Genomic DNA, 12006 nt, shown 5'->3' on the forward strand with positions numbered 1-12006 from the left:
AGAGAGAACTTTACAGACACAACACAAGAGCAGATGACCAATAGCTGATGATCACTGCTTCACTAGGAAGTGCTCAGCATGGACGAAGATGTGACCATGGACACAGGTCCCATCTAGGATCCAACATGTGGTCACTGACCATTAGAGCCTGAAATAAGGGAGGCCAAGTATGAAGTCCTGATGCATAGGACCACTGGTACCAGCTACCTACTGGATAGCTCCCAACATCTACCTACTGATAACATCCTAACTGGTGGTTCCACATCTCTGACCGTTTGTCATAGATGTCACACGCTTGTGTGCCCTCTCAGTGGTACCAAGGCCAGCTCAGATGAGCTGCCTTTGCCTTTTAACCAAGCATTGGTCCTGAACCTCCATATGCATTAGAACTAGAGTCTCATCGTTATTTTGAAATGCTTGATAAGACACCGCTTATTGGGATTTGAAACCTGTTTGCATTGTGAGAAGTAATTTTAATACAGCATTTGCCAATAAGAGAAAAGTTACTAGATCCCACCACTGTTGTAAAACGTTAGAGTTGAAAAATACAATGCTCATTTTACATCACCTACCAGTGCAAAGTTTCTCATATACAGTGACCATCAAAAATTGAACAGATCACCCTTAAAAATTTTCATTGGAAATCATACATAGCCACTCTAGGCAAAACGTTTCACACGAAGATTATATTTATGGAAACAAATTCCCTTTTACTAAAAATCTGGAAATATTTTATTTTACTTCACTTGTGCTATGATTATTTATGTAATATAAGTAAGAGGCAATGGTTTACTCCATGTGCTCTACTAATAGGGTCATCATTTTCTAAGAGTTTCATGACAGGAGAAAGATTGGGAATCCACGCTGGAGAGGACCAACTGCACATACGTTCCAGAACACACATTCAGGAGTGTTCTTACCAGTCCTGTTCATTATGGCAAAAATGGAAATTCTCCCAGCTGCCCAACACCAGTAGAAGAAATGTCGGTAAGCCCACCCTGTGCACCACTATGCAGCAGTAACAAGGAATGATCTACAACTGTAGGCATCAATATGGATGTATCTCAAAATCACAACTAAACATCAAACATTAGGGAATTATCTGTGGGCGGCAAAGTTATAAAGAAAGGCGGTGGAATGATAAACACAAGAGGAAGGAGAGGCGTGTGGTGGGAGATGGAGAGCAATCTTCTAAAGAAGGAGTGACATGTTCCCTAAGCTAGATAGAAGATTCGTTATTATTGGAATGTTCTTTGTGATTTAAAAGTGTGTGCAGTGAATTATGCAATTCAATAAACAATGAACAAAAAATAGGAGCTCTTACATTTGCCTGCCACTTGGTCAAACATAAATGGAGCAGAGGACAGAGGGATGTGGGGGAGGGATGGCTGGCAGGGAAGCAATGGAGAGGAAGAGAGAGGAAAACACATAAGCGCATCCAAGTCCATTACTTCAGAGTAAATTCCCTGATGCCTTCTTTACTGAGTTCTGCAGAAGCTCTAATCACCTTTGCCCTAGGTTCCAGGAATTTCAATTTGCATGTTGATAATGACTCCTCAAAGCACCCTGCTCTAAAGGAAAAATGCTATTGGAGAAGAATCAACCTGTTACCAAAATCCGTTCTGCACCAAGCCATCCAAACACCCCGCCTTGGGAAAGCTGGCCTTAAAACGGAACAGCTCTTAAGAGATGAATCAGGTGAAGAAATGAACTTACAAGTGAATAGAGAAAGGGCAATTCTAATGTGTAATTTACCTCACATAAACCGGTGTTCTTAGCTACCTCTTTTTATCACTCTGCATTTTCATGATGTCTATCATCACAGCACCAGGGCCATTAGATGGGAAATATTAGATTGGGAGAAAGCTGTTAAATAAATGGGGCTTCCGAGAGCCTAATGAAATGTACTTTCCATACACAACAGGCCCTCAGAGGGAAGAATCACCAGTTTACAGGATGATTTATGTGCTCCCTGAAGTTAGGTCTATGCCAGATTTTTCCGTGCTGGGTAAACTCATTTAATTCCGTATTTATTAAGCACGGGTTAATAATTTCCGACAGTTTTACATGCCGGCCATAGCACAGAGCAGGGGAAATAGAAGAGAGCGCTGGCTTAAACACTACAATTCAGCAACTGTGTTACTTTGAGCAAACCATTGACCTTAACTCCCTGTGTGTGTAATTCTATAACATGCCTGGCCCCCTGACCTGTGGGTTTGTGTGTGTGTCAAATGCTTTATTCCATGGAAATGTGAACAGGTAGCAAGAAAGTTTAGATCCGTTTAAATGGGCAATCGCATACACTTAAGTTCTAGAGTCTCCAAACAGAATTTTAACATGGGTTCCTTTCTCCTTTAGAAAATGCAACAGATGGTAACCAAAGAGTAAGGACTGGGATTTTTGCAACCTACCTCCTACCCAAAGCAAGATCAGGTTTGCACTTAGGCTGACCAACATGTCAAATTCCAATGAGGCCATATCCTTATCTCATGAAATAGAAGAGGAAAATTCAAGGAAGATTCAGAGATGTAGATGCTCATCCATATTCCTAGTGAGTCCAGTTCTAGAACTCTCTCTAGAGTACAACCCACAATATAGCAAAGTCCAAAATGCAGTGGAGGGCGAGGTTGAATCTGTGCCCGAAACATTCATTGCAGAATGACTTGCAATTCAAAAAGTTCCGGGGGGAGGGGATAAGTCATACATGAAAGAATCAATTAGTTGTGGACACCTGTTGTGTGCTAGCCACTGTCCTGGGCATTTTACATATATTTTCTCATATAGTCTTCACACTTATGACATGCATATGTCCAACCCCATTTTATGGAAGAGGAAACTGAGGCCCTGAGAGAGTAACTCTCAAGTAACTTTGTCTAAGAATGTATGCCTAGACTAGATCTGCCTAACTCACTCCACTATGAATTCTTGCCATTATTCCCCAGATTCCAGACTCTGGGGAGGGGCCAAAGGGGGGGGGGCACGTGCAATTAGGTGGATGTGCTGGCTACCTTCTGTGTGCCCATCCAACTCCACTCTCCCTCCCTCTCTACCTGCTCTCAGCCCACGAGGCTGCCCTGTGTGGGTTGGATCCGTGGATTCTCCCCATCCCTCTGGCTGCCGCATGGCAAGAGATCAGAAGAGGGGAGGCAGGGAAGTCTGAGTATTGGGTTAAAGGCTGGCTGTGTCCCTCATGTCAAAGTTACGGTCCCTTGTCTGGGAAAACTCTCCATTTTCTGAAACCACTCCCACACCTCATTCATTCAAGCCAGGGGATAGTACTGCCCCACTGTGCTAGGTCAAGACACTGCACTATCCCTGTGGGTTCCCTCTATCCTTTCACACATTTATATAGATAGATCTTTATGGAACTCTCCTCAAACACAGACTTAGTGTGTCATTTGGGTCCTTGTACAGACCGTGAATGATACAAGTAACAGGAAAATCCAAACAGAAGATGGCAGAGGTCAGGGTAGGGCCAGAACTGGTGAGGTCCTAAGACAGTGCAAGGGATCTCCCATGTGGTTCTTGATCAGTCAAGTCAATGTCACACATATTTATTGATCCCAAATGCTTCGGTTCAAATGGGGTATGTCGCATAAGGAGCTCACAATCTTATGGTAGAGACCTAGATGTCATAAACAATGCAGGACTCTGATAGGTGCCACGCCAGTGGTAAGAACAAAGTGCTGAGTGGGCAGGGGAGAAAGAGTATCTAATTCTGCCTTGAAGCAAAGCCTTCGGGGGGGTGGGGTCGGTGAAATTTGAGAGATGAGCTGAGTTTTGCAGGCAGAGAGAATGAAACCTCATCTAACTAGTAGGTAGCTAGAAGAATTGATTGACACCTGGAATTTCATATCTAGGTAGATTCAGACTAGTCTTTTCCAAGCATCGCCCAGGAAGGGATTTAAGTCACCAGACCTCACGGGTTGACTGGGACAGCCCTGTTCTCTCCCCTTGGCCCAGGACTGCAGGAGGCTGATTTCTCTTTACATGAAGACTCATCCTCCTGGCAGCCCCTCCCCAGATGGGACCAGAATCCCAGCAAATGGATTTTAGATAGCTTTCAGCCTTAAAGACAAGATTTCTGTCATATAACCTGCCTTGGACAAAAATTGCAGAATTCTGCCTCAATTAGCACATTAAACCTCTTAGTACGTATATGCCTCATTAATGTTCAGACATGCAAATTCCACACAGGGCAAGTCAAACTGCCCCCTCTCAAACACAACTCCAGGCAGCGAATAAAGACTGTACATCTGGTTCAACCTTCCAACGCAATAGTGTCTTCCCATAATGCCTATTCCTCTACATAATGGCACACAACTCAGTGTGCTTCAAAAGCAGTGCGTCAGTCAAAGGCAAGGTGGTACGACGAACTGACATGTCAATAATTTTTTTTAAAAAAAGGGCAAGGTGGTGTAAGCCTCCTAAACGACCAGCAAACTGGCCCTCTCTGAAGGATAAAAAGGGCCACTGCATAAGTGGCTATCGGTTTCTTGAGCTGCTGGAATTGCATTCACAGGATCTCTACTCCAAAAGCTTAAGCAGAACACTAGGTCTGGTGACCTATTTCCCAGAGAAACAGAGACTCCTTTCCTCTGGACTTTACAGTGATACGGATGCTGTTATTTGGCTACATTTAATCCCTTAATTTTTATCTGGGGAGCGGCAATATTCGTCTAATGAATATGGTAGGTGTCTTGGGCCAAGAGCAGGATTATGGTGCAAGGCCTTGTATGAAGCCTGGGAGTCCAGCAGATGTAGACTCGATTCCCTGACTCACCAGCTGACCTTGGGCAATCCACTTAACGAATCCATTCCTCAGTTTCTCCAGCCATAAAATGGGGATAATCATAGTTCCCACCAGAGATACTCTTTGTGAGGAGCTTTGATGTCAGTTTCCACAGACAAAGGGCTGTTATAATTATCCCGGGTGCAGTAATAAGGAAGGCAAAAAGCCAGACAGATTTTTATAAGATCTCTCAGGTGCCAGTTTCCAGCTGCTGCCCATGAGACACGTTGGACAATAGGCCCACTCGCTCGTGGAGAGAAGCATACTCATGCGGTGGGGAGCAGAGTGAGGCTGGAGGGATGTTTGTTCAAATTTTGTCGGTCTGAGGGTTACCGTGGTTGAATGCAGACTTCAGATCCTGACAGGTGTGTGCACTCATATCTCTTTTCTGTTCCTTATTTTTTTTTTTTTTATGAACTTGGAAAAGTTAAACTTTCGGAGCCTGAGTTCTTTAATCTCCCATTCCCCTGTTAAAAGAATCCATGAGTAGCGTATGCAAAGTGCCCACCACAACACCTGGAACATCGTAGGCACCAAAATATTAATTCCTTCTTTAAGTAGACTTAAGGGCGCCTGGGTGGCTCAGTGGGTTAAGCATCCGACTTCGGCTCAGGTCATGATCTCGCGGTTCGTGGGTTCGAGCCCCGACTCGGGCCCTGTGCTGACAGCTCAGAGCCTGGAGCCTGCTTTGGATTCTGTGTCTCCCTCTCTCTCTCCATCCCTCCCCCACTTGTGCTCTCTGTCTCTCTCTCAAAAATAAATAAACATTAAAAAAGAAAAACAAAGAACTTAAAAAAATTGACTTAACCTCTTTAACAATTTTAGGTTCATAGCAAAATTGAGTAGAAACTACAGGGAGTTCTCATACCCTCCTGCCCCCGCACACCCATAGCCTCCCCAACTATCACCTGCCCAACTAGACTGGTACATTTGTTACAACTGATGAACCTACACTAACATATCCTCATCACCCTAAGTACACACTTTACACTAAAGTTCACTTTTCACATTGTACATTCGAGACTTTTGGAAAATGTACACTGACATATATTCATCATTGTCATATAACACAAAATAGTGTCACTGCCCCCAAATTCCACGGTTCTCCACTTGTTTATCCCTTCTTCTCCCCAGCCACTGGCAACCACTGATCTTTTACTGTCTCCATAGTTTTGTGTTTTCCAGAATGAAATAATCCCTTTTGGGATTGGCTTCTTTCACTTGGTAACACATATGCGAGCATTCTCCATGTCTTCTTGTGGCCTGAAAGATCATGTCGTTAGAGCACTGAATAATAGTATATTGTCTGGAGGTACTGCGGTCGATTTATCCATTCACCTCCTAAAGGACATCTTAGTTGCTACCAAGTTTTGACAAAAATTAATAAAGCTGCCATAAACATCTGTGCGCCTGTTTTGTGTTACACATACGTTTTCAACTCCTTCGGGTAAGTACCAAGGAGCACAATTACTGGAGGATATGGTAAGAGTATGTTTAGTTTTGTAAGAAACAAACCATCTTCCAATGTGGCTGTACCATTTTGGGTCCCACCAGCAATGGATTTTCATGATTCTTATAAGTGTGGATCTTCTCTTTTTTGGAATCAAAAATGTCTCGAATACATTAATCTAAGACATTAATCTAAGACCTAGAGAGCAGAAGTACTCCAAAATAACAATAAACCCCCAACTTCTACAAGTTACAGGGTATTTCTCTCCAATGTTCAATACGTCACCAACTGGCATTTATCACACCTTCTATCCAGTCTGTCTTGATGGCACTATGGGTAAATTCTAGCCACAGAATCCAGGCCCAGAATTGGTTAGGCACACTCTCACCATGCCCAGGGCCCAAAAAATGAGCAAAAGATTAGAATTACCAGCTACTTACTTTTTACTTATTCCATTTGTAACTATCTATCCAGCACCTACCGGATTCTTGAAACGCTTTGACAAGAAAGAGCAAATGTTTTTGCAGAGAGATGAGACCAGAGACCATCAGAGTAAGAGTCAGGTTGGGATTGGGCAAGGGTCGAAGCTCTTCCATTTGGAGAAAGCTACATAAGCCAGGGCAGCGAGAAAGTTTTGCTCTTGGGGCAGGAAGATGACAAAGGAGAACGGCAAAGGCTCTAGCTTGTCTAGACCAGACTAGGCTCATGACTGGTACAATCTAAGTGGATTACAGTCCACCTTGCTGATCAAAGAGGGCTGAGAGAAAGGATGTGTGCTGGAGTCAACACACTTTGCTGCAGGACACCTGCTGACATCTCATGAACACACTAATACACTTGTTATGGTGCGATGCTTTCATTAGTCCGTGGAGAAAGCATTTAAGAGTTTATTTAAATAAGGCAGAAAACAGTTATGTCTGTGCAGTTTAACTAAAATATAGGACAATTTGGGTGGCCAGCCAGTTGAAGTATTTGACACTCACTCCAGTGTTCTTTCTTTGTGTGTGTGTCGGGGGGGGGGGGGGTTCCCCCAAATGAGGACATGACAGAAAACAGCCTTTTAGGTCCTTGTTATTCTATGCATATAGGATTTTGTCTTAAGATGAGCCAAAACAATCTACCTCAGTTGACCACCCAGTTGTTTTGAGCGTCATCTTAACTAGCGATTAAGATTAGCATGCTACTCAAGGTCACAGAGGAAGTGGATGACGTAGCTCAGATGAGGACATGCGTTTCATGCTTTTTGCCAGGTTATTTGCCCCATTGAGCACTACTGGCAAAAATGAACAATAACGTATAATAAGAAAGGTAACCGATTTGGACTGTAAATAAAAAAGAGAGAGAGCAATGATTGAAATTCATCCGTCCTCAGACCATGAGAACAATTTGCTCAGCTTTATTAATGGGCATCCTCACATCCTTACCAACTTTAATTACTAATTAATTAAAACATGATTGGATAAACAATAGGTTGTACTATAAAATGCAGATAACAAAATTCGCTGTCATGGTGCCTAATGAACATACTTGACCCTATCGCCCTACCAATCTTTCAGCTCCTAGGTTTCTGAAGTAAAGAAACCCAAGAGTTATTTCTTAAAAATTAGAGTTAAATCACATCAACATTAAACAGCTTCTGGGTCAAACTGTATTGAGGGCCAGCCTTAGGCAATCATAACTTAATTGAAGTGGAATAGGAAAAAAATCACAGCAAGTGAAACAGTCTGGAATAGTGACAAGGACCTTGGTCTTTTTTTTTTTTAATTTTTTTTTTTTAACGTTTATTTTTGAGACAGAGAGAGACAGAGCATGAGTGGGGGAGGGTCAGAGAGAGGGAGACACAGAATCTGAAACGGGCTCCAGGCTCTGAGCTGTCAGCACAGAGCCCGACGCGGGGCTCTAACTCACGAACTGTGAGATCGTGACCTGAGCCGAAGTCGGATGCTTAACCGACTGAGCCACCCAGGCGCCCCAGAACCTTGGTCTTAAAATCAGCATGCCTATGTCTCAAACACTTGCTAGACACCATGGGCAGATACTTCCATTTTTCTGAGCCTCATTCTTCTCATCTGTATAATGGAGATAATTAGTTCAGCTGAAACAAACAGAGACACAAAAATAACAGTGCTCTGCACACGGTAGACGTTTATTTCTCTAATCTGTAAAAGATGCAGAGGTAGACAGTCAGGGACTTTTGGCAGCTACACTCTGCATAGATTTCAGAGCCTAAGTTCCTCCTATCTTGTTTTCCCTCCATGCAAGGGGACTCTATTTCCAAGGTCACCCCGTAGTTTAAGAAGGCTGATCCAACACCTGCCTTCATACATTCAACTCAATAGATATAAATGCCTAAAGGAACAAAACATTTATACCAATCTCTAGTAAGGAAAGTTTCTGGAAACGTCCAGATAACACCCCAGCTTACATCCCATTGGCCGGAACTTAGTCATGTGGCCATATATATCTGCAAGGAAGGTTGGGAGAATTTAGTGTTATTCTGGACAGCTATGTATCTAGGATGGGGGGATTTTATCACTATATAAATAGTGGGGAGTGGAAATTGGGGGATACTTAGTTTTCTCTAACCCAAGATATAGCTCAAAGGATTGTTATGAGAGCCTAATAAAATTATGGATGTGAAATAGCTAACAAAGTATCTGGCTTATACAATGTGCTCAATAATTACTGGCTGAAACTGATGGACAAGAGAAAATAGACCCTCGTGCTCTGTTGGTGGGAATGCAAACTGATACAGCCACTCTGGACAGCAGTATGGAGATTCCTCAAAAACCTAAAAATAGCACTACCCTATGATCCAGCAATTGCACTATTAGGTATTTACCCAAAGGGTACAAAAATACAGATTTGAAGGGGTACATGCACCCCAATATTTATAAGAGTATTAGCATCAACGAGAGCCAAACTATCTATTGAGAGAGCCCAAATATCCATCAATGGAGAGTGGATAAAGATGTGATATATAGATATAGGTATAGATAGAGATAGAGATAGAGATAGAGATAGAGATAGAGATAGAGATAGAGATAGAGATAGAGATACATACAATGGAATATTCCTCAGCCATCAAAAAGAATGAAATCTGGTCTTTTGCAATGACATGGATGGGGCTAGAATATATTATGCTAAGTAAAATAAGTCAGAGAAAGACAGATATCATATGATTTCACTCATGTGGAATTTAAGAAACAAGATAGATGAATATATGGGAGGCGGGTGATGAGAAGCAAGGGAAACACACCATAAGAGACTCTTAATGATACAGAACAAACTAAGGGTTGAGGGAAGGAGGTGGGTGGGGGATGGGTTCGATGGGGGATGGGCAATAAGGAGGTCACATTGAGATGAGCACTGGGTGTTGGACAGAAGTAATGAATGACTGAAATCTACTTCTGAAACCAATATTTCACTGTATATTAACTAAAATTTAAATAATAATTAATAATAATAAAGGGAAAATAAGGCTTTTGAGAATCTTGAACTCTTTAAAGAGTAATGGGAGTGTGCTCCTTTAGCACATGCATACACAAAGAGATCCAAATTCCCCAGGGGCACTGATAAGCCAGGGAATGACCTGTCTTTATTTATTTGGGGGGGAGGTGGGGCAGAGGGGGGAAATGACCTGTCTTTAAGCCCAGCTTCTGTTCGAGTCTTTAAGGGACCAAGAAGTGCTAATTGTGTTCTGTTTCTCAGTCCTCCGTGTCTTTACACAGTTTTCTCTCTCCAAAATCTCGCTGCTTCTCCACTTGCCAAGACTCAGTCCAAATATCACTTCCTTCCAGCAGCCTTCCTACTCCCCCAAACTGGACTAGGTGCCCTTTTTGCTGAATTATCACATGTTGGTGCATACTGCTGTCATAGAAATAACCGTATTGACATTCAGCCACTGATATGTCTCTATCACTGAACCGTGAGATCCTTGAGGGAAAAGATAAAGCCTCATCCATCTCTGTATTCCCAAAACTGACCAAATCTCAGGCCTCAATCCCTTATTCTCATCCAGGGAATTAGAATATATATTTGATGAACATTACAAGGGATCGTTGGCAAAAGGTTTTATGTACAACCTGGGAATAAAATAGGTACAATTCTCTTCCTTGACTTGCTGAATGCCTACGGGCAGGACCTGGCACATATTGGATCCTTAGTGAATTCCTATTCTACACAACTAAATGGATTGAAGACTAAAACTGAGAAACCAGTGTTCCATGGTAGACCATGACAAGTTTGGGAAAGACAGAAATCATACGTAAACTCTGTGTGTACATGAACTTGGATAAAAGAGAAGGATGGGAAAAACAAAACTAAAAAATATGCTTTGACATTGTGTCTCAACTATACTCATATTAAAAAGAAAAAATAATTTTGGGGGGGCAGCTGAATGGCTCAGTCAGTTAAGCGGCCAACTTCAGCTCAGGTCATGATCTCACGGTTCGTGAGTTCGAGCCCCGCGTCGGGCTCTGTGCTGACAGCTCAGAGCCTGGAGCCTGCTTCGGATTCTGGGTCTCCCTCTCTCTCTGTTCCTCCCTCACTCGCACTCTCTCTCTCAAAAATAAGTTAAGATTAAAAAAATAATAATAAAAGAGAGAAAAAATAATTTTTAATTGCAAAAGTCAGATCCGGCTTCTTCAAGAAGTTGAAGCTTTTTGGTTACCTCCTGAAATTATGTTAAGGGAGCAGCTAATTGTTTATCATGGTAAACTTCCGGAATCAGAATCACTAACAAGCTTAAACAAATAAGGTATTTAGGAGGAAATGGAATTAATGTATGTTTTTTATAATAGTCAAATAGTTACAAAATAAGAATCATAGATTTACCCACCCCAGAATATCTAGCGTACACCCCAAGATTAGGGCTGTGTTCAGGCTGATTGTAGACTAGAAATGAAAACAATGCCTAAAGGGAAAAAAAAAAGATATGGAAAAAAAAAAGATAGTGGAAACCTAGTTAGAAGGCAGAGTAATGAGAACTTGGTGATTGGATAAATATGACAGAAGATAGAGAAAGAAAGACATCAGAATAACTCTAGTTTAAAATATGAGTGGGGCACTCAAGTGGTTCAGTCGGTTAAGCCTCCGACCCTTGATTTTGACTCAGGTCATGATTTCAGGAGCCCCCAGTAGTGCTCTGTACTGAGAGCACAAAGCCTGCTTGGGATTCTCTCTCTCCTTCTGCCCTCCCCCCCCCACCCCCCACTCACTCTCTCTCTCTCAAAAATAAATAAAATAAAATAAAATAATTAAAATAAAATAAGAGAAAGCATTGAGAAAGCAAAGGAAGTTTGCCTTGGAAAGAAGCTTTCATGGAGGCAAGCCTGTTGTCGCCATGTATCAAGGACTTTATTCCATGAAAAAATTGCTGGGTTTGTTTAGTGTTGATATCAGAGGTTGAAACTGGAACCAGGGCTGGAAGTTCAGAGAAATTCTGCTTTAATGGCATGAAGGGTTTCCTGAGATTCATTGCTATCCAAAAATTAACACAGGTGTCAGCAAGAGGTAGTGAACTGCCCATCAAGGCTGTGCCCAGGGACACGTTAGATACAGCTGCTTTAAAGGACATCTATGGACGTGGACTAGTTTCTCATCTCACTTCTGGTAACATCCTGTCTTTGAAGAACCACTCCTTCCCCCTTCTCTCTGGTGGTCTTGTGGCCCAGATTGCACAGTGAAGAGTAAGTCTTAAAGAATGGCTGTAAGTGAGCATGGCATCCAAGCCTGAAGAATAAGGGTCCCCATCAGAGTTTTT

The sequence above is a fragment of the Herpailurus yagouaroundi genome, unplaced genomic scaffold, assembly GCF_014898765.1.
Source record: "Herpailurus yagouaroundi ecotype Mexico unplaced genomic scaffold, PumYag 186, whole genome shotgun sequence".
NCBI lineage: Eukaryota > Metazoa > Chordata > Mammalia > Carnivora > Felidae > Herpailurus > Herpailurus yagouaroundi.